This window comes from Puma concolor, chromosome D2, assembly GCF_028749965.1.
Source record: "Puma concolor isolate L17-30 chromosome D2, mPumCon1.1.hap2, whole genome shotgun sequence".
Lineage (NCBI taxonomy): Eukaryota > Metazoa > Chordata > Mammalia > Carnivora > Felidae > Puma > Puma concolor.
In genome coordinates, this window is record NC_141677.1 from 19,445,402 (window position 1) to 19,471,397 (window position 25,996).

General features: G+C 73.4%; 21 non-coding genes across 21 annotated transcripts; all 21 read left to right on the forward strand.

The window, feature by feature from the left end:
- The first annotated feature begins 1,049 nt into the window (after positions 1-1,049).
- Positions 1,050-1,168, forward strand: LOC147575843 (5S ribosomal RNA). Its single transcript, XR_015242037.1, has one exon. It is a non-coding gene; the product is annotated as a 5S ribosomal RNA (ribosomal RNA).
- Positions 1,169-2,245: 1,077 nt separating this feature from the next.
- LOC147575844 (5S ribosomal RNA) lies at positions 2,246-2,364 on the forward strand. Its single transcript, XR_015242038.1, has one exon. It is a non-coding gene; the product is annotated as a 5S ribosomal RNA (ribosomal RNA).
- Positions 2,365-3,438: 1,074 nt separating this feature from the next.
- LOC147575845 (5S ribosomal RNA) lies at positions 3,439-3,557 on the forward strand. The gene has a single exon (XR_015242039.1). It is a non-coding gene; the product is annotated as a 5S ribosomal RNA (ribosomal RNA).
- A 1,059-nt stretch (positions 3,558-4,616) lies between these two features.
- LOC147575846 (5S ribosomal RNA) lies at positions 4,617-4,735 on the forward strand. The gene has a single exon (XR_015242040.1). It is a non-coding gene; the product is annotated as a 5S ribosomal RNA (ribosomal RNA).
- A 1,087-nt stretch (positions 4,736-5,822) lies between these two features.
- LOC147575847 (5S ribosomal RNA) lies at positions 5,823-5,941 on the forward strand. The gene has a single exon (XR_015242041.1). It is a non-coding gene; the product is annotated as a 5S ribosomal RNA (ribosomal RNA).
- Positions 5,942-7,033: 1,092 nt separating this feature from the next.
- LOC147575848 (5S ribosomal RNA) lies at positions 7,034-7,152 on the forward strand. Its single transcript, XR_015242042.1, has one exon. It is a non-coding gene; the product is annotated as a 5S ribosomal RNA (ribosomal RNA).
- Positions 7,153-8,234: 1,082 nt separating this feature from the next.
- LOC147575849 (5S ribosomal RNA) lies at positions 8,235-8,353 on the forward strand. Its single transcript, XR_015242104.1, has one exon. It is a non-coding gene; the product is annotated as a 5S ribosomal RNA (ribosomal RNA).
- Positions 8,354-9,426: 1,073 nt separating this feature from the next.
- On the forward strand, positions 9,427-9,545 carry LOC147575850 (5S ribosomal RNA). The gene has a single exon (XR_015242043.1). It is a non-coding gene; the product is annotated as a 5S ribosomal RNA (ribosomal RNA).
- Positions 9,546-10,604: 1,059 nt separating this feature from the next.
- Positions 10,605-10,723, forward strand: LOC147575851 (5S ribosomal RNA). Its single transcript, XR_015242044.1, has one exon. It is a non-coding gene; the product is annotated as a 5S ribosomal RNA (ribosomal RNA).
- A 1,087-nt stretch (positions 10,724-11,810) lies between these two features.
- LOC147575852 (5S ribosomal RNA) lies at positions 11,811-11,929 on the forward strand. Its single transcript, XR_015242045.1, has one exon. It is a non-coding gene; the product is annotated as a 5S ribosomal RNA (ribosomal RNA).
- A 1,091-nt stretch (positions 11,930-13,020) lies between these two features.
- Positions 13,021-13,139, forward strand: LOC147575853 (5S ribosomal RNA). The gene has a single exon (XR_015242046.1). It is a non-coding gene; the product is annotated as a 5S ribosomal RNA (ribosomal RNA).
- Positions 13,140-14,221: 1,082 nt separating this feature from the next.
- Positions 14,222-14,340, forward strand: LOC147575854 (5S ribosomal RNA). Its single transcript, XR_015242105.1, has one exon. It is a non-coding gene; the product is annotated as a 5S ribosomal RNA (ribosomal RNA).
- A 1,072-nt stretch (positions 14,341-15,412) lies between these two features.
- On the forward strand, positions 15,413-15,531 carry LOC147575855 (5S ribosomal RNA). Its single transcript, XR_015242047.1, has one exon. It is a non-coding gene; the product is annotated as a 5S ribosomal RNA (ribosomal RNA).
- Positions 15,532-16,622: 1,091 nt separating this feature from the next.
- Positions 16,623-16,741, forward strand: LOC147575856 (5S ribosomal RNA). Its single transcript, XR_015242048.1, has one exon. It is a non-coding gene; the product is annotated as a 5S ribosomal RNA (ribosomal RNA).
- A 1,078-nt stretch (positions 16,742-17,819) lies between these two features.
- Positions 17,820-17,938, forward strand: LOC147575857 (5S ribosomal RNA). The gene has a single exon (XR_015242049.1). It is a non-coding gene; the product is annotated as a 5S ribosomal RNA (ribosomal RNA).
- Positions 17,939-19,015: 1,077 nt separating this feature from the next.
- LOC147575858 (5S ribosomal RNA) lies at positions 19,016-19,134 on the forward strand. Its single transcript, XR_015242050.1, has one exon. It is a non-coding gene; the product is annotated as a 5S ribosomal RNA (ribosomal RNA).
- Positions 19,135-20,208: 1,074 nt separating this feature from the next.
- On the forward strand, positions 20,209-20,327 carry LOC147575859 (5S ribosomal RNA). The gene has a single exon (XR_015242051.1). It is a non-coding gene; the product is annotated as a 5S ribosomal RNA (ribosomal RNA).
- Positions 20,328-21,386: 1,059 nt separating this feature from the next.
- Positions 21,387-21,505, forward strand: LOC147575860 (5S ribosomal RNA). Its single transcript, XR_015242052.1, has one exon. It is a non-coding gene; the product is annotated as a 5S ribosomal RNA (ribosomal RNA).
- Positions 21,506-22,592: 1,087 nt separating this feature from the next.
- Positions 22,593-22,711, forward strand: LOC147575861 (5S ribosomal RNA). Its single transcript, XR_015242053.1, has one exon. It is a non-coding gene; the product is annotated as a 5S ribosomal RNA (ribosomal RNA).
- A 1,091-nt stretch (positions 22,712-23,802) lies between these two features.
- On the forward strand, positions 23,803-23,921 carry LOC147575862 (5S ribosomal RNA). Its single transcript, XR_015242054.1, has one exon. It is a non-coding gene; the product is annotated as a 5S ribosomal RNA (ribosomal RNA).
- A 1,082-nt stretch (positions 23,922-25,003) lies between these two features.
- LOC147575863 (5S ribosomal RNA) lies at positions 25,004-25,122 on the forward strand. The gene has a single exon (XR_015242106.1). It is a non-coding gene; the product is annotated as a 5S ribosomal RNA (ribosomal RNA).
- Positions 25,123-25,996: the final 874 nt, after the last annotated feature.

Here is a 25,996-nt window from a genome sequence, read left to right on the forward strand (position 1 = left end):
CTGGCCTCCTTGACCTCTCCTTTGGCGCCCGCCGCCCCTCCCCCTCCCTCCGTGTGTCCCTCTCTCCCCGGGGAGGGGAGCGCGGCTCCGGGGGCCAAACACACCCCGGCGGCCACTGCTCCCTCAGCCCCTCCCGGGCCGGCAAAGCGGCCTGGCCTGGCCTAGCCTGGCCCCGCCCCGCCCCGCCCCGCCCCCCCCCGAGCCCGCACACCCCACGGCACTTCACAAGGGGTCCGCTCCCCGCTCCCCGCTCCCCGCACCGGGCGAAATCCCACTGCACCGGCTGGAAGCCACGCCCCAGCTTTGCACCTTTCCTGACACTGCACCCGCACGGAGGGGTGGGGGGGTGCGGCGAGGGCGGGACCGGGGGCTGGCGCCTGGGGACTGGAGGGTGGGGGCTGGGTGGGTGGATCCAAAAACACAGGAGCGGGCGGGGCAGCGAGACCCCAAACACAGACTCCGCCACAGGACTGGGCTCCCTGGGTCCCGGACCTCTTCCCTCCCTCCAGCCCCCATCCCCAGGGCCCCCGGCGTTTCGCGAGGCCCAGCTAGGGCTGCGGGCTCGCGCTGGTGATGTTCTGTGGGGGCGCTGGGGCCTCCGGGCTGGCTGCGCTCGCCCTGCGACTGGGGAGGAGGCGCTGAGAACCCGGCGGGAGGGGGGGCGCCCAGAAGGCACGGCCGGCCTGATGCCCCACGCTCGCTTCCACCCTCTTCCCAGTGAGCGGCCCGACGTGGTGCGGTGCGGTGCGGTGCGGTGCGGTGCGGTGCGGGATGGAAGCGGAGGCGGGCGTGGGGCCAAGCCGGGAGCAGTCTGCCAGAGTCCCGGGATCGGTGAAGGCCGGGGCTTGCGCCACAGCGCCTTGCCAGGGTCCTCTTGCGCCGCCTCCGCCACCCGCCCGGGGCCCGCGGCGGAGGGCGGCGGCAGCGAGGCAGGCAGCCAGGCAGGCAGGCAGGCAGGCAGGCAGGCGCGTGCATGGGTGAAGCGCGGCACCCGCTGGGCTTGGGATGCGTGGAGCAGGCTCTTGAGGCGCCCAGCGGCAGCCGCCGGCGTCTACGGCCATACCACCCTGAACGCGCCCGATCTCGTCTGATCTCGGAAGCTAAGCAGGGTCGGGCCTGGTTAGTACTTGGATGGGAGACCGCCTGGGAATACCGGGTGCTGTAGGCTTTTGCCTTTTGCCTGTTGCCTGTTGCCTCTGGCCTCCTTGACCTCTCCTTTGGCGCCCGCCGCCCCTCCCCCTCCCTCCGTGTGTCCCTCTCTCCCCGGGGAGGGGAGCGCGGCTCCGGGGGCCAAACACACCCCGGCGGCCACTGCTCCCTCAGCCCCTCCCGGGCCGGCAAAGCGGCCTGGCCTGGCCTAGCCTGGCCCCGCCCCGCCCCGCCCCGCCCCCCCCCGAGCCCGCACACCCCACGGCACTTCACAAGGGGTCCGCTCCCCGCTCCCCGCTCCCCGCACCGGGCGAAATCCCACTGCACCGGCTGGAAGCCACGCCCCAGCTTTGCACCTTTCCTGACACTGCACCCGCACGGAGGGGTGGGGGGGTGCGGCGAGGGCGGGACCGGGGGCTGGCGCCTGGGGACTGGAGGGTGGGGGCTGGGTGGGTGGATCCAAAAACACAGGAGCGGGCGGGGCAGCGAGACCCCAAACACAGACTCCGCCACAGGACTGGGCTCCCTGGGTCCCGGACCTCTTCCCTCCCTCCAGCCCCCATCCCCAGGGCCCCCGGCGTTTCGCGAGGCCCAGCTAGGGCTGCGGGCTCGCGCTGGTGATGTTCTGTGGGGGCGCTGGGGCCTCCGGGCTGGCTGCGCTCGCCCTGCGACTGGGGAGGAGGCGCTGAGAACCCGGCGGGAGGGGGGGCGCCCAGAAGGCACGGCCGGCCTGATGCCCCACGCTCGCTTCCACCCTCTTCCCAGTGAGCGGCCCGACGTGGTGCGGTGCGGTGCGGTGCGGTGCGGTGCGGTGCGGGATGGAAGCGGAGGCGGGCGTGGGGCCAAGCCGGGAGCAGTCTGCCAGAGTCCCGGGATCGGTGAAGGCCGGGGCTTGCGCCACAGCGCCTTGCCAGGGTCCTCTTGCGCCGCCTCCGCCACCCGCCCGGGGCCCGCGGCGGAGGGCGGCGGCAGCGAGGCAGGCAGCCAGGCAGGCAGGCAGGCAGGCAGGCAGGCGCGTGCATGGGTGAAGCGCGGCACCCGCTGGGCTTGGGATGCGTGGAGCAGGCTCTTGAGGCGCCCAGCGGCAGCCGCCGGCGTCTACGGCCATACCACCCTGAACGCGCCCGATCTCGTCTGATCTCGGAAGCTAAGCAGGGTCGGGCCTGGTTAGTACTTGGATGGGAGACCGCCTGGGAATACCGGGTGCTGTAGGCTTTTGCCTTTTGCCTGTTGCCTGTTGCCTCTGGCCTCCTTGACCTCTCCTTTGGCGCCCGCCGCCCCTCCCCCTCCCTCCGTGTGTCCCTCTCTCCCCGGGGAGGGGAGCGCGGCTCCGGGGGCCAAACACACCCCGGCGGCCACTGCTCCCTCAGCCCCTCCCGGGCCGGCAAAGCGGCCTGGCCTGGCCTAGCCTGGCCCCGCCCCGCCCCGCCCCGCCCCCCCCCCCGAGCCCGCACACCCCACGGCACTTCACAAAGGGTCCGCTCCCCGCTCCCTGCTCCCCGCACCGGGCGAAATCCCACTGCACCGGCTGGAAGCCACGCCCCAGCTTTGCACCTTTCCTGACACTGCACCCGCACGGAGGGGTGGGGGGGTGCGGCGAGGGCGGGACCGGGGGCTGGCGCCTGGGGACTGGAGGGTGGGGGCTGGGTGGGTGGATCCAAAAACACAGGAGCGGGCGGGGCAGCGAGACCCCAAACACAGACTCCGCCACAGGACTGGGCTCCCTGGGTCCCGGACCTCTTCCCTCCCTCCAGCCCCCATCCCCAGGGCCCCCGGCGTTTCGCGAGGCCCAGCTAGGGCTGCGGGCTCGCGCTGGTGATGTTCTGTGGGGGCGCTGGGGCCTCCGGGCTGGCTGCGCTCGCCCTGCGACTGGGGAGGAGGCGCTGAGAACCCGGCGGGAGGGGGGGCGCCCAGAAGGCACGGCCGGCCTGATGCCCCACGCTCGCTTCCACCCTCTTCCCAGTGAGCGGCCCGACGTGGTGCGGTGCGGTGCGGTGCGGTGCGGTGCGGGATGGAAGCGGAGGCGGGCGTGGGGCCAAGCCGGGAGCAGTCTGCCAGAGTCCCGGGATCGGTGAAGGCCGGGGCTTGCGCCACAGCGCCTTGCCAGGGTCCTCTTGCGCCGCCTCCGCCACCCGCCCGGGGCCCGCGGCGGAGGGCGGCGGCAGCGAGGCAGGCAGCCAGGCAGGCAGGCAGGCAGGCAGGCAGGCGCGTGCATGGGTGAAGCGCGGCACCCGCTGGGCTTGGGATGCGTGGAGCAGGCTCTTGAGGCGCCCAGCGGCAGCCGCCGGCGTCTACGGCCATACCACCCTGAACGCGCCCGATCTCGTCTGATCTCGGAAGCTAAGCAGGGTCGGGCCTGGTTAGTACTTGGATGGGAGACCGCCTGGGAATACCGGGTGCTGTAGGCTTTTGCCTTTTGCCTGTTGCCTGTTGCCTCTGGCCTCCTTGACCTCTCCTTTGGCGCCCGCCGCCCCTCCCCCTCCCTCCGTGTGTCCCTCTCTCCCCGGGGAGGGGAGCGCGGCTCCGGGGGCCAAACACACCCCGGCGGCCACTGCTCCCTCAGCCCCTCCCGGGCCGGCAAAGCGGCCTGGCCTGGCCTAGCCTGGCCCCGCCCCGCCCCGCCCCGCCCCCCCCCCGAGCCCGCACACCCCACGGCACTTCACAAGGGGTCCGCTCCCCGCTCCCCGCTCCCCGCACCGGGCGAAATCCCACTGCACCGGCTGGAAGCCACGCCCCAGCTTTGCACCTTTCCTGACACTGCACCCGCACGGAGGGGTGGGGGGGTGCGGCGAGGGCGGGACCGGGGGCTGGCGCCTGGGGACTGGAGGGTGGGGGCTGGGTGGGTGGATCCAAAAACACAGGAGCGGGCGGGGCAGCGAGACCCCAAACACAGACTCCGCCACAGGACTGGGCTCCCTGGGTCCCGGACCTCTTCCCTCCCTCCAGCCCCCATCCCCAGGGCCCCCGGCGTTTCGCGAGGCCCAGCTAGGGCTGCGGGCTCGCGCTGGTGATGTTCTGTGGGGGCGCTGGGGCCTCCGGGCTGGCTGCGCTCGCCCTGCGACTGGGGAGGAGGCGCTGAGAACCCGGCGGGAGGGGGGGCGCCCAGAAGGCACGGCCGGCCTGATGCCCCACGCTCGCTTCCACCCTCTTCCCAGTGAGCGGCCCGACGTGGTGCGGTGCGGTGCGGTGCGGGATGGAAGCGGAGGCGGGCGTGGGGCCAAGCCGGGAGCAGTCTGCCAGAGTCCCGGGATCGGTGAAGGCCGGGGCTTGCGCCACAGCGCCTTGCCAGGGTCCTCTTGCGCCGCCTCCGCCACCCGCCCGGGGCCCGCGGCGGAGGGCGGCGGCAGCGAGGCAGGCAGCCAGGCAGGCAGGCAGGCAGGCAGGCGCGTGCATGGGTGAAGCGCGGCACCCGCTGGGCTTGGGATGCGTGGAGCAGGCTCTTGAGGCGCCCAGCGGCAGCCGCCGGCGTCTACGGCCATACCACCCTGAACGCGCCCGATCTCGTCTGATCTCGGAAGCTAAGCAGGGTCGGGCCTGGTTAGTACTTGGATGGGAGACCGCCTGGGAATACCGGGTGCTGTAGGCTTTTGCCTTTTGCCTGTTGCCTGTTGCCTCTGGCCTCCTTGACCTCTCCTTTGGCGCCCGCCGCCCCTCCCCCTCCCTCCGTGTGTCCCTCTCTCCCCGGGGAGGGGAGCGCGGCTCCGGGGGCCAAACACACCCCGGCGGCCACTGCTCCCTCAGCCCCTCCCGGGCCGGCAAAGCGGCCTGGCCTGGCCTAGCCTGGCCCCGCCCCGCCCCGCCCCGCCCCCCCCCCGAGCCCGCACACCCCACGGCACTTCACAAAGGGTCCGCTCCCCGCTCCCTGCTCCCCGCACCGGGCGAAATCCCACTGCACCGGCTGGAAGCCACGCCCCAGCTTTGCACCTTTCCTGACACTGCACCCGCACGGAGGGGTGGGGGGGTGCGGCGAGGGCGGGACCGGGGGCTGGCGCCTGGGGACTGGAGGGTGGGGGCTGGGTGGGTGGATCCAAAAACACAGGAGCGGGCGGGGCAGCGAGACCCCAAACACAGACTCCGCCACAGGACTGGGCTCCCTGGGTCCCGGACCTCTTCCCTCCCTCCAGCCCCCATCCCCAGGGCCCCCGGCGTTTCGCGAGGCCCAGCTAGGGCTGCGGGCTCGCGCTGGTGATGTTCTGTGGGGGCGCTGGGGCCTCCGGGCTGGCTGCGCTCGCCCTGCGACTGGGGAGGAGGCGCTGAGAACCCGGCGGGAGGGGGGGCGCCCAGAAGGCACGGCCGGCCTGATGCCCCACGCTCGCTTCCACCCTCTTCCCAGTGAGCGGCCCGACGTGGTGCGGTGCGGTGCGGTGCGGTGCGGTGCGGTGCGGTGCGGGATGGAAGCGGAGGCGGGCGTGGGGCCAAGCCGGGAGCAGTCTGCCAGAGTCCCGGGATCGGTGAAGGCCGGGGCTTGCGCCACAGCGCCTTGCCAGGGTCCTCTTGCGCCGCCTCCGCCACCCGCCCGGGGCCCGCGGCGGAGGGCGGCGGCAGCGAGGCAGGCAGCCAGGCAGGCAGGCAGGCAGGCAGGCAGGCAGGCGCGTGCATGGGTGAAGCGCGGCACCCGCTGGGCTTGGGATGCGTGGAGCAGGCTCTTGAGGCGCCCAGCGGCAGCCGCCGGCGTCTACGGCCATACCACCCTGAACGCGCCCGATCTCGTCTGATCTCGGAAGCTAAGCAGGGTCGGGCCTGGTTAGTACTTGGATGGGAGACCGCCTGGGAATACCGGGTGCTGTAGGCTTTTGCCTTTTGCCTGTTGCCTGTTGCCTCTGGCCTCCTTGACCTCTCCTTTGGCGCCCGCCGCCCCTCCCCCTCCCTCCGTGTGTCCCTCTCTCCCCGGGGAGGGGAGCGCGGCTCCGGGGGCCAAACACACCCCGGCGGCCACTGCTCCCTCAGCCCCTCCCGGGCCGGCAAAGCGGCCTGGCCTGGCCTAGCCTGGCCCCGCCCCGCCCCGCCCCGCCCCCCCCCCCGAGCCCGCACACCCCACGGCACTTCACAAGGGGTCCGCTCCCCGCTCCCCGCTCCCCGCACCGGGCGAAATCCCACTGCACCGGCTGGAAGCCACGCCCCAGCTTTGCACCTTTCCTGACACTGCACCCGCACGGAGGGGTGGGGGGGTGCGGCGAGGGCGGGACCGGGGGCTGGCGCCTGGGGACTGGAGGGTGGGGGCTGGGTGGGTGGATCCAAAAACACAGGAGCGGGCGGGGCAGCGAGACCCCAAACACAGACTCCGCCACAGGACTGGGCTCCCTGGGTCCCGGACCTCTTCCCTCCCTCCAGCCCCCATCCCCAGGGCCCCCGGCGTTTCGCGAGGCCCAGCTAGGGCTGCGGGCTCGCGCTGGTGATGTTCTGTGGGGGCGCTGGGGCCTCCGGGCTGGCTGCGCTCGCCCTGCGACTGGGGAGGAGGCGCTGAGAACCCGGCGGGAGGGGGGGCGCCCAGAAGGCACGGCCGGCCTGATGCCCCACGCTCGCTTCCACCCTCTTCCCAGTGAGCGGCCCGACGTGGTGCGGTGCGGTGCGGTGCGGTGCGGTGCGGTGCGGTGCGGGATGGAAGCGGAGGCGGGCGTGGGGCCAAGCCGGGAGCAGTCTGCCAGAGTCCCGGGATCGGTGAAGGCCGGGGCTTGCGCCACAGCGCCTTGCCAGGGTCCTCTTGCGCCGCCTCCGCCACCCGCCCGGGGCCCGCGGCGGAGGGCGGCGGCAGCGAGGCAGGCAGCCAGGCAGGCAGGCAGGCAGGCAGGCAGGCAGGCAGGCGCGTGCATGGGTGAAGCGCGGCACCCGCTGGGCTTGGGATGCGTGGAGCAGGCTCTTGAGGCGCCCAGCGGCAGCCGCCGGCGTCTACGGCCATACCACCCTGAACGCGCCCGATCTCGTCTGATCTCGGAAGCTAAGCAGGGTCGGGCCTGGTTAGTACTTGGATGGGAGACCGCCTGGGAATACCGGGTGCTGTAGGCTTTTGCCTTTTGCCTGTTGCCTGTTGCCTCTGGCCTCCTTGACCTCTCCTTTGGCGCCCGCCGCCCCTCCCCCTCCCTCCGTGTGTCCCTCTCTCCCCGGGGAGGGGAGCGCGGCTCCGGGGGCCAAACACACCCCGGCGGCCACTGCTCCCTCAGCCCCTCCCGGGCCGGCAAAGCGGCCTGGCCTGGCCTAGCCTGGCCCCGCCCCGCCCCGCCCCGCCCCCCCCCGAGCCCGCACACCCCACGGCACTTCACAAGGGGTCCGCTCCCCGCTCCCCGCTCCCCGCACCGGGCGAAATCCCACTGCACCGGCTGGAAGCCACGCCCCAGCTTTGCACCTTTCCTGACACTGCACCCGCACGGAGGGGTGGGGGGGTGCGGCGAGGGCGGGACCGGGGGCTGGCGCCTGGGGACTGGAGGGTGGGGGCTGGGTGGGTGGATCCAAAAACACAGGAGCGGGCGGGGCAGCGAGACCCCAAACACAGACTCCGCCACAGGACTGGGCTCCCTGGGTCCCGGACCTCTTCCCTCCCTCCAGCCCCCATCCCCAGGGCCCCCGGCGTTTCGCGAGGCCCAGCTAGGGCTGCGGGCTCGCGCTGGTGATGTTCTGTGGGGGCGCTGGGGCCTCCGGGCTGGCTGCGCTCGCCCTGCGACTGGGGAGGAGGCGCTGAGAACCCGGCGGGAGGGGGGGCGCCCAGAAGGCACGGCCGGCCTGATGCCCCACGCTCGCTTCCACCCTCTTCCCAGTGAGCGGCCCGACGTGGTGCGGTGCGGTGCGGTGCGGTGCGGTGCGGTGCGGTGCGGGATGGAAGCGGAGGCGGGCGTGGGGCCAAGCCGGGAGCAGTCTGCCAGAGTCCCGGGATCGGTGAAGGCCGGGGCTTGCGCCACAGCGCCTTGCCAGGGTCCTCTTGCGCCGCCTCCGCCACCCGCCCGGGGCCCGCGGCGGAGGGCGGCGGCAGCGAGGCAGGCAGCCAGGCAGGCAGGCAGGCAGGCAGGCAGGCGCGTGCATGGGTGAAGCGCGGCACCCGCTGGGCTTGGGATGCGTGGAGCAGGCTCTTGAGGCGCCCAGCGGCAGCCGCCGGCGTCTACGGCCATACCACCCTGAACGCGCCCGATCTCGTCTGATCTCGGAAGCTAAGCAGGGTCGGGCCTGGTTAGTACTTGGATGGGAGACCGCCCGGGAATACCGGGTGCTGTAGGCTTTTGCCTTTTGCCTGTTGCCTGTTGCCTCTGGCCTCCTTGACCTCTCCTTTGGCGCCCGCCGCCCCTCCCCCTCCCTCCGTGTGTCCCTCTCTCCCCGGGGAGGGGAGCGCGGCTCCGGGAGCCAAACACACCCCGGCGGCCACTGCTCCCTCAGCCCCTCCCGGGCCGGCAAAGCGGCCTGGCCTGGCCTAGCCTGGCCCCGCCCCGCCCCGCCCCGCCCCCCCCCCGAGCCCGCACACCCCACGGCACTTCACAAGGGGTCCGCTCCCCGCTCCCCGCTCCCCGCACCGGGCGAAATCCCACTGCACCGGCTGGAAGCCACGCCCCAGCTTTGCACCTTTCCTGACACTGCACCCGCACGGAGGGGTGGGGGGGTGCGGCGAGGGCGGGACCGGGGGCTGGCGCCTGGGGACTGGAGGGTGGGGGCTGGGTGGGTGGATCCAAAAACACAGGAGCGGGCGGGGCAGCGAGACCCCAAACACAGACTCCGCCACAGGACTGGGCTCCCTGGGTCCCGGACCTCTTCCCTCCCTCCAGCCCCCATCCCCAGGGCCCCCGGCGTTTCGCGAGGCCCAGCTAGGGCTGCGGGCTCGCGCTGGTGATGTTCTGTGGGGGCGCTGGGGCCTCCGGGCTGGCTGCGCTCGCCCTGCGACTGGGGAGGAGGCGCTGAGAACCCGGCGGGAGGGGGGGCGCCCAGAAGGCACGGCCGGCCTGATGCCCCACGCTCGCTTCCACCCTCTTCCCAGTGAGCGGCCCGACGTGGTGCGGTGCGGTGCGGTGCGGTGCGGTGCGGGATGGAAGCGGAGGCGGGCGTGGGGCCAAGCCGGGAGCAGTCTGCCAGAGTCCCGGGATCGGTGAAGGCCGGGGCTTGCGCCACAGCGCCTTGCCAGGGTCCTCTTGCGCCGCCTCCGCCACCCGCCCGGGGCCCGCGGCGGAGGGCGGCGGCAGCGAGGCAGGCAGCCAGGCAGGCAGGCAGGCAGGCAGGCAGGCGCGTGCATGGGTGAAGCGCGGCACCCGCTGGGCTTGGGATGCGTGGAGCAGGCTCTTGAGGCGCCCAGCGGCAGCCGCCGGCGTCTACGGCCATACCACCCTGAACGCGCCCGATCTCGTCTGATCTCGGAAGCTAAGCAGGGTCGGGCCTGGTTAGTACTTGGATGGGAGACCGCCTGGGAATACCGGGTGCTGTAGGCTTTTGCCTTTTGCCTGTTGCCTGTTGCCTCTGGCCTCCTTGACCTCTCCTTTGGCGCCCGCCGCCCCTCCCCCTCCCTCCGTGTGTCCCTCTCTCCCCGGGGAGGGGAGCGCGGCTCCGGGGGCCAAACACACCCCGGCGGCCACTGCTCCCTCAGCCCCTCCCGGGCCGGCAAAGCGGCCTGGCCTGGCCTAGCCTGGCCCCGCCCCGCCCCGCCCCGCCCCCCCCCCGAGCCCGCACACCCCACGGCACTTCACAAGGGGTCCGCTCCCCGCTCCCCGCTCCCCGCACCGGGCGAAATCCCACTGCACCGGCTGGAAGCCACGCCCCAGCTTTGCACCTTTCCTGACACTGCACCCGCACGGAGGGGTGGGGGGGTGCGGCGAGGGCGGGACCGGGGGCTGGCGCCTGGGGACTGGAGGGTGGGGGCTGGGTGGGTGGATCCAAAAACACAGGAGCGGGCGGGGCAGCGAGACCCCAAACACAGACTCCGCCACAGGACTGGGCTCCCTGGGTCCCGGACCTCTTCCCTCCCTCCAGCCCCCATCCCCAGGGCCCCCGGCGTTTCGCGAGGCCCAGCTAGGGCTGCGGGCTCGCGCTGGTGATGTTCTGTGGGGGCGCTGGGGCCTCCGGGCTGGCTGCGCTCGCCCTGCGACTGGGGAGGAGGCGCTGAGAACCCGGCGGGAGGGGGGGCGCCCAGAAGGCACGGCCGGCCTGATGCCCCACGCTCGCTTCCACCCTCTTCCCAGTGAGCGGCCCGACGTGGTGCGGTGCGGTGCGGTGCGGGATGGAAGCGGAGGCGGGCGTGGGGCCAAGCCGGGAGCAGTCTGCCAGAGTCCCGGGATCGGTGAAGGCCGGGGCTTGCGCCACAGCGCCTTGCCAGGGTCCTCTTGCGCCGCCTCCGCCACCCGCCCGGGGCCCGCGGCGGAGGGCGGCGGCAGCGAGGCAGGCAGCCAGGCAGGCAGGCAGGCAGGCAGGCGCGTGCATGGGTGAAGCGCGGCACCCGCTGGGCTTGGGATGCGTGGAGCAGGCTCTTGAGGCGCCCAGCGGCAGCCGCCGGCGTCTACGGCCATACCACCCTGAACGCGCCCGATCTCGTCTGATCTCGGAAGCTAAGCAGGGTCGGGCCTGGTTAGTACTTGGATGGGAGACCGCCTGGGAATACCGGGTGCTGTAGGCTTTTGCCTTTTGCCTGTTGCCTGTTGCCTCTGGCCTCCTTGACCTCTCCTTTGGCGCCCGCCGCCCCTCCCCCTCCCTCCGTGTGTCCCTCTCTCCCCGGGGAGGGGAGCGCGGCTCCGGGGGCCAAACACACCCCGGCGGCCACTGCTCCCTCAGCCCCTCCCGGGCCGGCAAAGCGGCCTGGCCTGGCCTAGCCTGGCCCCGCCCCGCCCCGCCCCGCCCCCCCCCCGAGCCCGCACACCCCACGGCACTTCACAAAGGGTCCGCTCCCCGCTCCCTGCTCCCCGCACCGGGCGAAATCCCACTGCACCGGCTGGAAGCCACGCCCCAGCTTTGCACCTTTCCTGACACTGCACCCGCACGGAGGGGTGGGGGGGTGCGGCGAGGGCGGGACCGGGGGCTGGCGCCTGGGGACTGGAGGGTGGGGGCTGGGTGGGTGGATCCAAAAACACAGGAGCGGGCGGGGCAGCGAGACCCCAAACACAGACTCCGCCACAGGACTGGGCTCCCTGGGTCCCGGACCTCTTCCCTCCCTCCAGCCCCCATCCCCAGGGCCCCCGGCGTTTCGCGAGGCCCAGCTAGGGCTGCGGGCTCGCGCTGGTGATGTTCTGTGGGGGCGCTGGGGCCTCCGGGCTGGCTGCGCTCGCCCTGCGACTGGGGAGGAGGCGCTGAGAACCCGGCGGGAGGGGGGGCGCCCAGAAGGCACGGCCGGCCTGATGCCCCACGCTCGCTTCCACCCTCTTCCCAGTGAGCGGCCCGACGTGGTGCGGTGCGGTGCGGTGCGGTGCGGTGCGGTGCGGTGCGGGATGGAAGCGGAGGCGGGCGTGGGGCCAAGCCGGGAGCAGTCTGCCAGAGTCCCGGGATCGGTGAAGGCCGGGGCTTGCGCCACAGCGCCTTGCCAGGGTCCTCTTGCGCCGCCTCCGCCACCCGCCCGGGGCCCGCGGCGGAGGGCGGCGGCAGCGAGGCAGGCAGCCAGGCAGGCAGGCAGGCAGGCAGGCAGGCAGGCGCGTGCATGGGTGAAGCGCGGCACCCGCTGGGCTTGGGATGCGTGGAGCAGGCTCTTGAGGCGCCCAGCGGCAGCCGCCGGCGTCTACGGCCATACCACCCTGAACGCGCCCGATCTCGTCTGATCTCGGAAGCTAAGCAGGGTCGGGCCTGGTTAGTACTTGGATGGGAGACCGCCTGGGAATACCGGGTGCTGTAGGCTTTTGCCTTTTGCCTGTTGCCTGTTGCCTCTGGCCTCCTTGACCTCTCCTTTGGCGCCCGCCGCCCCTCCCCCTCCCTCCGTGTGTCCCTCTCTCCCCGGGGAGGGGAGCGCGGCTCCGGGGGCCAAACACACCCCGGCGGCCACTGCTCCCTCAGCCCCTCCCGGGCCGGCAAAGCGGCCTGGCCTGGCCTAGCCTGGCCCCGCCCCGCCCCGCCCCGCCCCCCCCCCGAGCCCGCACACCCCACGGCACTTCACAAGGGGTCCGCTCCCCGCTCCCCGCTCCCCGCACCGGGCGAAATCCCACTGCACCGGCTGGAAGCCACGCCCCAGCTTTGCACCTTTCCTGACACTGCACCCGCACGGAGGGGTGGGGGGGTGCGGCGAGGGCGGGACCGGGGGCTGGCGCCTGGGGACTGGAGGGTGGGGGCTGGGTGGGTGGATCCAAAAACACAGGAGCGGGCGGGGCAGCGAGACCCCAAACACAGACTCCGCCACAGGACTGGGCTCCCTGGGTCCCGGACCTCTTCCCTCCCTCCAGCCCCCATCCCCAGGGCCCCCGGCGTTTCGCGAGGCCCAGCTAGGGCTGCGGGCTCGCGCTGGTGATGTTCTGTGGGGGCGCTGGGGCCTCCGGGCTGGCTGCGCTCGCCCTGCGACTGGGGAGGAGGCGCTGAGAACCCGGCGGGAGGGGGGGCGCCCAGAAGGCACGGCCGGCCTGATGCCCCACGCTCGCTTCCACCCTCTTCCCAGTGAGCGGCCCGACGTGGTGCGGTGCGGTGCGGTGCGGTGCGGTGCGGTGCGGTGCGGGATGGAAGCGGAGGCGGGCGTGGGGCCAAGCCGGGAGCAGTCTGCCAGAGTCCCGGGATCGGTGAAGGCCGGGGCTTGCGCCACAGCGCCTTGCCAGGGTCCTCTTGCGCCGCCTCCGCCACCCGCCCGGGGCCCGCGGCGGAGGGCGGCGGCAGCGAGGCAGGCAGCCAGGCAGGCAGGCAGGCAGGCAGGCAGGCAGGCAGGCGCGTGCATGGGTGAAGCGCGGCACCCGCTGGGCTTGGGATGCGTGGAGCAGGCTCTTGAGGCGCCCAGCGGCAGCCGCCGGCGTCTACGGCCATACCACCCTGAACGCGCCCGATCTCGTCTGATCTCGGAAGCTAAGCAGGGTCGGGCCTGGTTAGTACTTGGATGGGAGACCGCCTGGGAATACCGGGTGCTGTAGGCTTTTGCCTTTTGCCTGTTGCCTGTTGCCTCTGGCCTCCTTGACCTCTCCTTTGGCGCCCGCCGCCCCTCCCCCTCCCTCCGTGTGTCCCTCTCTCCCCGGGGAGGGGAGCGCGGCTCCGGGGGCCAAACACACCCCGGCGGCCACTGCTCCCTCAGCCCCTCCCGGGCCGGCAAAGCGGCCTGGCCTGGCCTAGCCTGGCCCCGCCCCGCCCCGCCCCGCCCCCCCCCGAGCCCGCACACCCCACGGCACTTCACAAGGGGTCCGCTCCCCGCTCCCCGCTCCCCGCACCGGGCGAAATCCCACTGCACCGGCTGGAAGCCACGCCCCAGCTTTGCACCTTTCCTGACACTGCACCCGCACGGAGGGGTGGGGGGGTGCGGCGAGGGCGGGACCGGGGGCTGGCGCCTGGGGACTGGAGGGTGGGGGCTGGGTGGGTGGATCCAAAAACACAGGAGCGGGCGGGGCAGCGAGACCCCAAACACAGACTCCGCCACAGGACTGGGCTCCCTGGGTCCCGGACCTCTTCCCTCCCTCCAGCCCCCATCCCCAGGGCCCCCGGCGTTTCGCGAGGCCCAGCTAGGGCTGCGGGCTCGCGCTGGTGATGTTCTGTGGGGGCGCTGGGGCCTCCGGGCTGGCTGCGCTCGCCCTGCGACTGGGGAGGAGGCGCTGAGAACCCGGCGGGAGGGGGGGCGCCCAGAAGGCACGGCCGGCCTGATGCCCCACGCTCGCTTCCACCCTCTTCCCAGTGAGCGGCCCGACGTGGTGCGGTGCGGTGCGGTGCGGTGCGGTGCGGTGCGGTGCGGGATGGAAGCGGAGGCGGGCGTGGGGCCAAGCCGGGAGCAGTCTGCCAGAGTCCCGGGATCGGTGAAGGCCGGGGCTTGCGCCACAGCGCCTTGCCAGGGTCCTCTTGCGCCGCCTCCGCCACCCGCCCGGGGCCCGCGGCGGAGGGCGGCGGCAGCGAGGCAGGCAGCCAGGCAGGCAGGCAGGCAGGCAGGCAGGCGCGTGCATGGGTGAAGCGCGGCACCCGCTGGGCTTGGGATGCGTGGAGCAGGCTCTTGAGGCGCCCAGCGGCAGCCGCCGGCGTCTACGGCCATACCACCCTGAACGCGCCCGATCTCGTCTGATCTCGGAAGCTAAGCAGGGTCGGGCCTGGTTAGTACTTGGATGGGAGACCGCCCGGGAATACCGGGTGCTGTAGGCTTTTGCCTTTTGCCTGTTGCCTGTTGCCTCTGGCCTCCTTGACCTCTCCTTTGGCGCCCGCCGCCCCTCCCCCTCCCTCCGTGTGTCCCTCTCTCCCCGGGGAGGGGAGCGCGGCTCCGGGAGCCAAACACACCCCGGCGGCCACTGCTCCCTCAGCCCCTCCCGGGCCGGCAAAGCGGCCTGGCCTGGCCTAGCCTGGCCCCGCCCCGCCCCGCCCCGCCCCCCCCCCGAGCCCGCACACCCCACGGCACTTCACAAGGGGTCCGCTCCCCGCTCCCCGCTCCCCGCACCGGGCGAAATCCCACTGCACCGGCTGGAAGCCACGCCCCAGCTTTGCACCTTTCCTGACACTGCACCCGCACGGAGGGGTGGGGGGGTGCGGCGAGGGCGGGACCGGGGGCTGGCGCCTGGGGACTGGAGGGTGGGGGCTGGGTGGGTGGATCCAAAAACACAGGAGCGGGCGGGGCAGCGAGACCCCAAACACAGACTCCGCCACAGGACTGGGCTCCCTGGGTCCCGGACCTCTTCCCTCCCTCCAGCCCCCATCCCCAGGGCCCCCGGCGTTTCGCGAGGCCCAGCTAGGGCTGCGGGCTCGCGCTGGTGATGTTCTGTGGGGGCGCTGGGGCCTCCGGGCTGGCTGCGCTCGCCCTGCGACTGGGGAGGAGGCGCTGAGAACCCGGCGGGAGGGGGGGCGCCCAGAAGGCACGGCCGGCCTGATGCCCCACGCTCGCTTCCACCCTCTTCCCAGTGAGCGGCCCGACGTGGTGCGGTGCGGTGCGGTGCGGTGCGGGATGGAAGCGGAGGCGGGCGTGGGGCCAAGCCGGGAGCAGTCTGCCAGAGTCCCGGGATCGGTGAAGGCCGGGGCTTGCGCCACAGCGCCTTGCCAGGGTCCTCTTGCGCCGCCTCCGCCACCCGCCCGGGGCCCGCGGCGGAGGGCGGCGGCAGCGAGGCAGGCAGCCAGGCAGGCAGGCAGGCAGGCAGGCAGGCAGGCGCGTGCATGGGTGAAGCGCGGCACCCGCTGGGCTTGGGATGCGTGGAGCAGGCTCTTGAGGCGCCCAGCGGCAGCCGCCGGCGTCTACGGCCATACCACCCTGAACGCGCCCGATCTCGTCTGATCTCGGAAGCTAAGCAGGGTCGGGCCTGGTTAGTACTTGGATGGGAGACCGCCTGGGAATACCGGGTGCTGTAGGCTTTTGCCTTTTGCCTGTTGCCTGTTGCCTCTGGCCTCCTTGACCTCTCCTTTGGCGCCCGCCGCCCCTCCCCCTCCCTCCGTGTGTCCCTCTCTCCCCGGGGAGGGGAGCGCGGCTCCGGGGGCCAAACACACCCCGGCGGCCACTGCTCCCTCAGCCCCTCCCGGGCCGGCAAAGCGGCCTGGCCTGGCCTAGCCTGGCCCCGCCCCGCCCCGCCCCGCCCCCCCCCCGAGCCCGCACACCCCACGGCACTTCACAAGGGGTCCGCTCCCCGCTCCCCGCTCCCCGCACCGGGCGAAATCCCACTGCACCGGCTGGAAGCCACGCCCCAGCTTTGCACCTTTCCTGACACTGCACCCGCACGGAGGGGTGGGGGGGTGCGGCGAGGGCGGGACCGGGGGCTGGCGCCTGGGGACTGGAGGGTGGGGGCTGGGTGGGTGGATCCAAAAACACAGGAGCGGGCGGGGCAGCGAGACCCCAAACACAGACTCCGCCACAGGACTGGGCTCCCTGGGTCCCGGACCTCTTCCCTCCCTCCAGCCCCCATCCCCAGGGCCCCCGGCGTTTCGCGAGGCCCAGCTAGGGCTGCGGGCTCGCGCTGGTGATGTTCTGTGGGGGCGCTGGGGCCTCCGGGCTGGCTGCGCTCGCCCTGCGACTGGGGAGGAGGCGCTGAGAACCCGGCGGGAGGGGGGGCGCCCAGAAGGCACGGCCGGCCTGATGCCCCACGCTCGCTTCCACCCTCTTCCCAGTGAGCGGCCCGACGTGGTGCGGTGCGGTGCGGTGCGGTGCGGTGCGGTGCGGTGCGGGATGGAAGCGGAGGCGGGCGTGGGGCCAAGCCGGGAGCAGTCTGCCAGAGTCCCGGGATCGGTGAAGGCCGGGGCTTGCGCCACAGCGCCTTGCCAGGGTCCTCTTGCGCCGCCTCCGCCACCCGCCCGGGGCCCGCGGCGGAGGGCGGCGGCAGCGAGGCAGGCAGCCAGGCAGGCAGGCAGGCAGGCAGGCAGGCAGGCAGGCGCGTGCATGGGTGAAGCGCGGCACCCGCTGGGCTTGGGATGCGTGGAGCAGGCTCTTGAGGCGCCCAGCGGCAGCCGCCGGCGTCTACGGCCATACCACCCTGAACGCGCCCGATCTCGTCTGATCTCGGAAGCTAAGCAGGGTCGGGCCTGGTTAGTACTTGGATGGGAGACCGCCTGGGAATACCGGGTGCTGTAGGCTTTTGCCTTTTGCCTGTTGCCTGTTGCCTCTGGCCTCCTTGACCTCTCCTTTGGCGCCCGCCGCCCCTCCCCCTCCCTCCGTGTGTCCCTCTCTCCCCGGGGAGGGGAGCGCGGCTCCGGGGGCCAAACACACCCCGGCGGCCACTGCTCCCTCAGCCCCTCCCGGGCCGGCAAAGCGGCCTGGCCTGGCCTAGCCTGGCCCCGCCCCGCCCCGCCCCGCCCCCCCCCGAGCCCGCACACCCCACGGCACTTCACAAGGGGTCCGCTCCCCGCTCCCCGCTCCCCGCACCGGGCGAAATCCCACTGCACCGGCTGGAAGCCACGCCCCAGCTTTGCACCTTTCCTGACACTGCACCCGCACGGAGGGGTGGGGGGGTGCGGCGAGGGCGGGACCGGGGGCTGGCGCCTGGGGACTGGAGGGTGGGGGCTGGGTGGGTGGATCCAAAAACACAGGAGCGGGCGGGGCAGCGAGACCCCAAACACAGACTCCGCCACAGGACTGGGCTCCCTGGGTCCCGGACCTCTTCCCTCCCTCCAGCCCCCATCCCCAGGGCCCCCGGCGTTTCGCGAGGCCCAGCTAGGGCTGCGGGCTCGCGCTGGTGATGTTCTGTGGGGGCGCTGGGGCCTCCGGGCTGGCTGCGCTCGCCCTGCGACTGGGGAGGAGGCGCTGAGAACCCGGCGGGAGGGGGGGCGCCCAGAAGGCACGGCCGGCCTGATGCCCCACGCTCGCTTCCACCCTCTTCCCAGTGAGCGGCCCGACGTGGTGCGGTGCGGTGCGGTGCGGTGCGGTGCGGTGCGGTGCGGGATGGAAGCGGAGGCGGGCGTGGGGCCAAGCCGGGAGCAGTCTGCCAGAGTCCCGGGATCGGTGAAGGCCGGGGCTTGCGCCACAGCGCCTTGCCAGGGTCCTCTTGCGCCGCCTCCGCCACCCGCCCGGGGCCCGCGGCGGAGGGCGGCGGCAGCGAGGCAGGCAGCCAGGCAGGCAGGCAGGCAGGCAGGCGCGTGCATGGGTGAAGCGCGGCACCCGCTGGGCTTGGGATGCGTGGAGCAGGCTCTTGAGGCGCCCAGCGGCAGCCGCCGGCGTCTACGGCCATACCACCCTGAACGCGCCCGATCTCGTCTGATCTCGGAAGCTAAGCAGGGTCGGGCCTGGTTAGTACTTGGATGGGAGACCGCCTGGGAATACCGGGTGCTGTAGGCTTTTGCCTTTTGCCTGTTGCCTGTTGCCTCTGGCCTCCTTGACCTCTCCTTTGGCGCCCGCCGCCCCTCCCCCTCCCTCCGTGTGTCCCTCTCTCCCCGGGGAGGGGAGCGCGGCTCCGGGGGCCAAACACACCCCGGCGGCCACTGCTCCCTCAGCCCCTCCCGGGCCGGCAAAGCGGCCTGGCCTGGCCTAGCCTGGCCCCGCCCCGCCCCGCCCCGCCCCCCCCCGAGCCCGCACACCCCACGGCACTTCACAAGGGGTCCGCTCCCCGCTCCCCGCTCCCCGCACCGGGCGAAATCCCACTGCACCGGCTGGAAGCCACGCCCCAGCTTTGCACCTTTCCTGACACTGCACCCGCACGGAGGGGTGGGGGGGTGCGGCGAGGGCGGGACCGGGGGCTGGCGCCTGGGGACTGGAGGGTGGGGGCTGGGTGGGTGGATCCAAAAACACAGGAGCGGGCGGGGCAGCGAGACCCCAAACACAGACTCCGCCACAGGACTGGGCTCCCTGGGTCCCGGACCTCTTCCCTCCCTCCAGCCCCCATCCCCAGGGCCCCCGGCGTTTCGCGAGGCCCAGCTAGGGCTGCGGGCTCGCGCTGGTGATGTTCTGTGGGGGCGCTGGGGCCTCCGGGCTGGCTGCGCTCGCCCTGCGACTGGGGAGGAGGCGCTGAGAACCCGGCGGGAGGGGGGGCGCCCAGAAGGCACGGCCGGCCTGATGCCCCACGCTCGCTTCCACCCTCTTCCCAGTGAGCGGCCCGACGTGGTGCGGTGCGGTGCGGTGCGGTGCGGTGCGGTGCGGGATGGAAGCGGAGGCGGGCGTGGGGCCAAGCCGGGAGCAGTCTGCCAGAGTCCCGGGATCGGTGAAGGCCGGGGCTTGCGCCACAGCGCCTTGCCAGGGTCCTCTTGCGCCGCCTCCGCCACCCGCCCGGGGCCCGCGGCGGAGGGCGGCGGCAGCGAGGCAGGCAGCCAGGCAGGCAGGCAGGCAGGCAGGCAGGCGCGTGCATGGGTGAAGCGCGGCACCCGCTGGGCTTGGGATGCGTGGAGCAGGCTCTTGAGGCGCCCAGCGGCAGCCGCCGGCGTCTACGGCCATACCACCCTGAACGCGCCCGATCTCGTCTGATCTCGGAAGCTAAGCAGGGTCGGGCCTGGTTAGTACTTGGATGGGAGACCGCCTGGGAATACCGGGTGCTGTAGGCTTTTGCCTTTTGCCTGTTGCCTGTTGCCTCTGGCCTCCTTGACCTCTCCTTTGGCGCCCGCCGCCCCTCCCCCTCCCTCCGTGTGTCCCTCTCTCCCCGGGGAGGGGAGCGCGGCTCCGGGGGCCAAACACACCCCGGCGGCCACTGCTCCCTCAGCCCCTCCCGGGCCGGCAAAGCGGCCTGGCCTGGCCTAGCCTGGCCCCGCCCCGCCCCGCCCCGCCCCCCCCCCCGAGCCCGCACACCCCACGGCACTTCACAAAGGGTCCGCTCCCCGCTCCCTGCTCCCCGCACCGGGCGAAATCCCACTGCACCGGCTGGAAGCCACGCCCCAGCTTTGCACCTTTCCTGACACTGCACCCGCACGGAGGGGTGGGGGGGTGCGGCGAGGGCGGGACCGGGGGCTGGCGCCTGGGGACTGGAGGGTGGGGGCTGGGTGGGTGGATCCAAAAACACAGGAGCGGGCGGGGCAGCGAGACCCCAAACACAGACTCCGCCACAGGACTGGGCTCCCTGGGTCCCGGACCTCTTCCCTCCCTCCAGCCCCCATCCCCAGGGCCCCCGGCGTTTCGCGAGGCCCAGCTAGGGCTGCGGGCTCGCGCTGGTGATGTTCTGTGGGGGCGCTGGGGCCTCCGGGCTGGCTGCGCTCGCCCTGCGACTGGGGAGGAGGCGCTGAGAACCCGGCGGGAGGGGGGGCGCCCAGAAGGCACGGCCGGCCTGATGCCCCACGCTCGCTTCCACCCTCTTCCCAGTGAGCGGCCCGACGTGGTGCGGTGCGGTGCGGTGCGGTGCGGTGCGGGATGGAAGCGGAGGCGGGCGTGGGGCCAAGCCGGGAGCAGTCTGCCAGAGTCCCGGGATCGGTGAAGGCCGGGGCTTGCGCCACAGCGCCTTGCCAGGGTCCTCTTGCGCCGCCTCCGCCACCCGCCCGGGGCCCGCGGCGGAGGGCGGCGGCAGCGAGGCAGGCAGCCAGGCAGGCAGGCAGGCAGGCAGGCAGGCGCGTGCATGGGTGAAGCGCGGCACCCGCTGGGCTTGGGATGCGTGGAGCAGGCTCTTGAGGCGCCCAGCGGCAGCCGCCGGCGTCTACGGCCATACCACCCTGAACGCGCCCGATCTCGTCTGATCTCGGAAGCTAAGCAGGGTCGGGCCTGGTTAGTACTTGGATGGGAGACCGCCTGGGAATACCGGGTGCTGTAGGCTTTTGCCTTTTGCCTGTTGCCTGTTGCCTCTGGCCTCCTTGACCTCTCCTTTGGCGCCCGCCGCCCCTCCCCCTCCCTCCGTGTGTCCCTCTCTCCCCGGGGAGGGGAGCGCGGCTCCGGGGGCCAAACACACCCCGGCGGCCACTGCTCCCTCAGCCCCTCCCGGGCCGGCAAAGCGGCCTGGCCTGGCCTAGCCTGGCCCCGCCCCGCCCCGCCCCGCCCCCCCCCCGAGCCCGCACACCCCACGGCACTTCACAAGGGGTCCGCTCCCCGCTCCCCGCTCCCCGCACCGGGCGAAATCCCACTGCACCGGCTGGAAGCCACGCCCCAGCTTTGCACCTTTCCTGACACTGCACCCGCACGGAGGGGTGGGGGGGTGCGGCGAGGGCGGGACCGGGGGCTGGCGCCTGGGGACTGGAGGGTGGGGGCTGGGTGGGTGGATCCAAAAACACAGGAGCGGGCGGGGCAGCGAGACCCCAAACACAGACTCCGCCACAGGACTGGGCTCCCTGGGTCCCGGACCTCTTCCCTCCCTCCAGCCCCCATCCCCAGGGCCCCCGGCGTTTCGCGAGGCCCAGCTAGGGCTGCGGGCTCGCGCTGGTGATGTTCTGTGGGGGCGCTGGGGCCTCCGGGCTGGCTGCGCTCGCCCTGCGACTGGGGAGGAGGCGCTGAGAACCCGGCGGGAGGGGGGGCGCCCAGAAGGCACGGCCGGCCTGATGCCCCACGCTCGCTTCCACCCTCTTCCCAGTGAGCGGCCCGACGTGGTGCGGTGCGGTGCGGTGCGGGATGGAAGCGGAGGCGGGCGTGGGGCCAAGCCGGGAGCAGTCTGCCAGAGTCCCGGGATCGGTGAAGGCCGGGGCTTGCGCCACAGCGCCTTGCCAGGGTCCTCTTGCGCCGCCTCCGCCACCCGCCCGGGGCCCGCGGCGGAGGGCGGCGGCAGCGAGGCAGGCAGCCAGGCAGGCAGGCAGGCAGGCAGGCGCGTGCATGGGTGAAGCGCGGCACCCGCTGGGCTTGGGATGCGTGGAGCAGGCTCTTGAGGCGCCCAGCGGCAGCCGCCGGCGTCTACGGCCATACCACCCTGAACGCGCCCGATCTCGTCTGATCTCGGAAGCTAAGCAGGGTCGGGCCTGGTTAGTACTTGGATGGGAGACCGCCTGGGAATACCGGGTGCTGTAGGCTTTTGCCTTTTGCCTGTTGCCTGTTGCCTCTGGCCTCCTTGACCTCTCCTTTGGCGCCCGCCGCCCCTCCCCCTCCCTCCGTGTGTCCCTCTCTCCCCGGGGAGGGGAGCGCGGCTCCGGGGGCCAAACACACCCCGGCGGCCACTGCTCCCTCAGCCCCTCCCGGGCCGGCAAAGCGGCCTGGCCTGGCCTAGCCTGGCCCCGCCCCGCCCCGCCCCGCCCCCCCCCCGAGCCCGCACACCCCACGGCACTTCACAAAGGGTCCGCTCCCCGCTCCCTGCTCCCCGCACCGGGCGAAATCCCACTGCACCGGCTGGAAGCCACGCCCCAGCTTTGCACCTTTCCTGACACTGCACCCGCACGGAGGGGTGGGGGGGTGCGGCGAGGGCGGGACCGGGGGCTGGCGCCTGGGGACTGGAGGGTGGGGGCTGGGTGGGTGGATCCAAAAACACAGGAGCGGGCGGGGCAGCGAGACCCCAAACACAGACTCCGCCACAGGACTGGGCTCCCTGGGTCCCGGACCTCTTCCCTCCCTCCAGCCCCCATCCCCAGGGCCCCCGGCGTTTCGCGAGGCCCAGCTAGGGCTGCGGGCTCGCGCTGGTGATGTTCTGTGGGGGCGCTGGGGCCTCCGGGCTGGCTGCGCTCGCCCTGCGACTGGGGAGGAGGCGCTGAGAACCCGGCGGGAGGGGGGGCGCCCAGAAGGCACGGCCGGCCTGATGCCCCACGCTCGCTTCCACCCTCTTCCCAGTGAGCGGCCCGACGTGGTGCGGTGCGGTGCGGTGCGGTGCGGTGCGGTGCGGTGCGGGATGGAAGCGGAGGCGGGCGTGGGGCCAAGCCGGGAGCAGTCTGCCAGAGTCCCGGGATCGGTGAAGGCCGGGGCTTGCGCCACAGCGCCTTGCCAGGGTCCTCTTGCGCCGCCTCCGCCACCCGCCCGGGGCCCGCGGCGGAGGGCGGCGGCAGCGAGGCAGGCAGCCAGGCAGGCAGGCAGGCAGGCAGGCAGGCAGGCGCGTGCATGGGTGAAGCGCGGCACCCGCTGGGCTTGGGATGCGTGGAGCAGGCTCTTGAGGCGCCCAGCGGCAGCCGCCGGCGTCTACGGCCATACCACCCTGAACGCGCCCGATCTCGTCTGATCTCGGAAGCTAAGCAGGGTCGGGCCTGGTTAGTACTTGGATGGGAGACCGCCTGGGAATACCGGGTGCTGTAGGCTTTTGCCTTTTGCCTGTTGCCTGTTGCCTCTGGCCTCCTTGACCTCTCCTTTGGCGCCCGCCGCCCCTCCCCCTCCCTCCGTGTGTCCCTCTCTCCCCGGGGAGGGGAGCGCGGCTCCGGGGGCCAAACACACCCCGGCGGCCACTGCTCCCTCAGCCCCTCCCGGGCCGGCAAAGCGGCCTGGCCTGGCCTAGCCTGGCCCCGCCCCGCCCCGCCCCGCCCCCCCCCCGAGCCCGCACACCCCACGGCACTTCACAAGGGGTCCGCTCCCCGCTCCCCGCTCCCCGCACCGGGCGAAATCCCACTGCACCGGCTGGAAGCCACGCCCCAGCTTTGCACCTTTCCTGACACTGCACCCGCACGGAGGGGTGGGGGGGTGCGGCGAGGGCGGGACCGGGGGCTGGCGCCTGGGGACTGGAGGGTGGGGGCTGGGTGGGTGGATCCAAAAACACAGGAGCGGGCGGGGCAGCGAGACCCCAAACACAGACTCCGCCACAGGACTGGGCTCCCTGGGTCCCGGACCTCTTCCCTCCCTCCAGCCCCCATCCCCAGGGCCCCCGGCGTTTCGCGAGGCCCAGCTAGGGCTGCGGGCTCGCGCTGGTGATGTTCTGTGGGGGCGCTGGGGCCTCCGGGCTGGCTGCGCTCGCCCTGCGACTGGGGAGGAGGCGCTGAGAACCCGGCGGGAGGGGGGGCGCCCAGAAGGCACGGCCGGCCTGATGCCCCACGCTCGCTTCCACCCTCTTCCCAGTGAGCGGCCCGACGTGGTGCGGTGCGGTGCGGTGCGGTGCGGTGCGGTGCGGTGCGGGATGGAAGCGGAGGCGGGCGTGGGGCCAAGCCGGGAGCAGTCTGCCAGAGTCCCGGGATCGGTGAAGGCCGGGGCTTGCGCCACAGCGCCTTGCCAGGGTCCTCTTGCGCCGCCTCCGCCACCCGCCCGGGGCCCGCGGCGGAGGGCGGCGGCAGCGAGGCAGGCAGCCAGGCAGGCAGGCAGGCAGGCAGGCAGGCAGGCAGGCGCGTGCATGGGTGAAGCGCGGCACCCGCTGGGCTTGGGATGCGTGGAGCAGGCTCTTGAGGCGCCCAGCGGCAGCCGCCGGCGTCTACGGCCATACCACCCTGAACGCGCCCGATCTCGTCTGATCTCGGAAGCTAAGCAGGGTCGGGCCTGGTTAGTACTTGGATGGGAGACCGCCTGGGAATACCGGGTGCTGTAGGCTTTTGCCTTTTGCCTGTTGCCTGTTGCCTCTGGCCTCCTTGACCTCTCCTTTGGCGCCCGCCGCCCCTCCCCCTCCCTCCGTGTGTCCCTCTCTCCCCGGGGAGGGGAGCGCGGCTCCGGGGGCCAAACACACCCCGGCGGCCACTGCTCCCTCAGCCCCTCCCGGGCCGGCAAAGCGGCCTGGCCTGGCCTAGCCTGGCCCCGCCCCGCCCCGCCCCGCCCCCCCCCGAGCCCGCACACCCCACGGCACTTCACAAGGGGTCCGCTCCCCGCTCCCCGCTCCCCGCACCGGGCGAAATCCCACTGCACCGGCTGGAAGCCACGCCCCAGCTTTGCACCTTTCCTGACACTGCACCCGCACGGAGGGGTGGGGGGGTGCGGCGAGGGCGGGACCGGGGGCTGGCGCCTGGGGACTGGAGGGTGGGGGCTGGGTGGGTGGATCCAAAAACACAGGAGCGGGCGGGGCAGCGAGACCCCAAACACAGACTCCGCCACAGGACTGGGCTCCCTGGGTCCCGGACCTCTTCCCTCCCTCCAGCCCCCATCCCCAGGGCCCCCGGCGTTTCGCGAGGCCCAGCTAGGGCTGCGGGCTCGCGCTGGTGATGTTCTGTGGGGGCGCTGGGGCCTCCGGGCTGGCTGCGCTCGCCCTGCGACTGGGGAGGAGGCGCTGAGAACCCGGCGGGAGGGGGGGCGCCCAGAAGGCACGGCCGGCCTGATGCCCCACGCTCGCTTCCACCCTCTTCCCAGTGAGCGGCCCGACGTGGTGCGGTGCGGTGCGGTGCGGTGCGGTGCGGTGCGGTGCGGGATGGAAGCGGAGGCGGGCGTGGGGCCAAGCCGGGAGCAGTCTGCCAGAGTCCCGGGATCGGTGAAGGCCGGGGCTTGCGCCACAGCGCCTTGCCAGGGTCCTCTTGCGCCGCCTCCGCCACCCGCCCGGGGCCCGCGGCGGAGGGCGGCGGCAGCGAGGCAGGCAGCCAGGCAGGCAGGCAGGCAGGCAGGCAGGCGCGTGCATGGGTGAAGCGCGGCACCCGCTGGGCTTGGGATGCGTGGAGCAGGCTCTTGAGGCGCCCAGCGGCAGCCGCCGGCGTCTACGGCCATACCACCCTGAACGCGCCCGATCTCGTCTGATCTCGGAAGCTAAGCAGGGTCGGGCCTGGTTAGTACTTGGATGGGAGACCGCCCGGGAATACCGGGTGCTGTAGGCTTTTGCCTTTTGCCTGTTGCCTGTTGCCTCTGGCCTCCTTGACCTCTCCTTTGGCGCCCGCCGCCCCTCCCCCTCCCTCCGTGTGTCCCTCTCTCCCCGGGGAGGGGAGCGCGGCTCCGGGAGCCAAACACACCCCGGCGGCCACTGCTCCCTCAGCCCCTCCCGGGCCGGCAAAGCGGCCTGGCCTGGCCTAGCCTGGCCCCGCCCCGCCCCGCCCCGCCCCCCCCCCGAGCCCGCACACCCCACGGCACTTCACAAGGGGTCCGCTCCCCGCTCCCCGCTCCCCGCACCGGGCGAAATCCCACTGCACCGGCTGGAAGCCACGCCCCAGCTTTGCACCTTTCCTGACACTGCACCCGCACGGAGGGGTGGGGGGGTGCGGCGAGGGCGGGACCGGGGGCTGGCGCCTGGGGACTGGAGGGTGGGGGCTGGGTGGGTGGATCCAAAAACACAGGAGCGGGCGGGGCAGCGAGACCCCAAACACAGACTCCGCCACAGGACTGGGCTCCCTGGGTCCCGGACCTCTTCCCTCCCTCCAGCCCCCATCCCCAGGGCCCCCGGCGTTTCGCGAGGCCCAGCTAGGGCTGCGGGCTCGCGCTGGTGATGTTCTGTGGGGGCGCTGGGGCCTCCGGGCTGGCTGCGCTCGCCCTGCGACTGGGGAGGAGGCGCTGAGAACCCGGCGGGAGGGGGGGCGCCCAGAAGGCACGGCCGGCCTGATGCCCCACGCTCGCTTCCACCCTCTTCCCAGTGAGCGGCCCGACGTGGTGCGGTGCGGTGCGGTGCGGTGCGGGATGGAAGCGGAGGCGGGCGTGGGGCCAAGCCGGGAGCAGTCTGCCAGAGTCCCGGGATCGGTGAAGGCCGGGGCTTGCGCCACA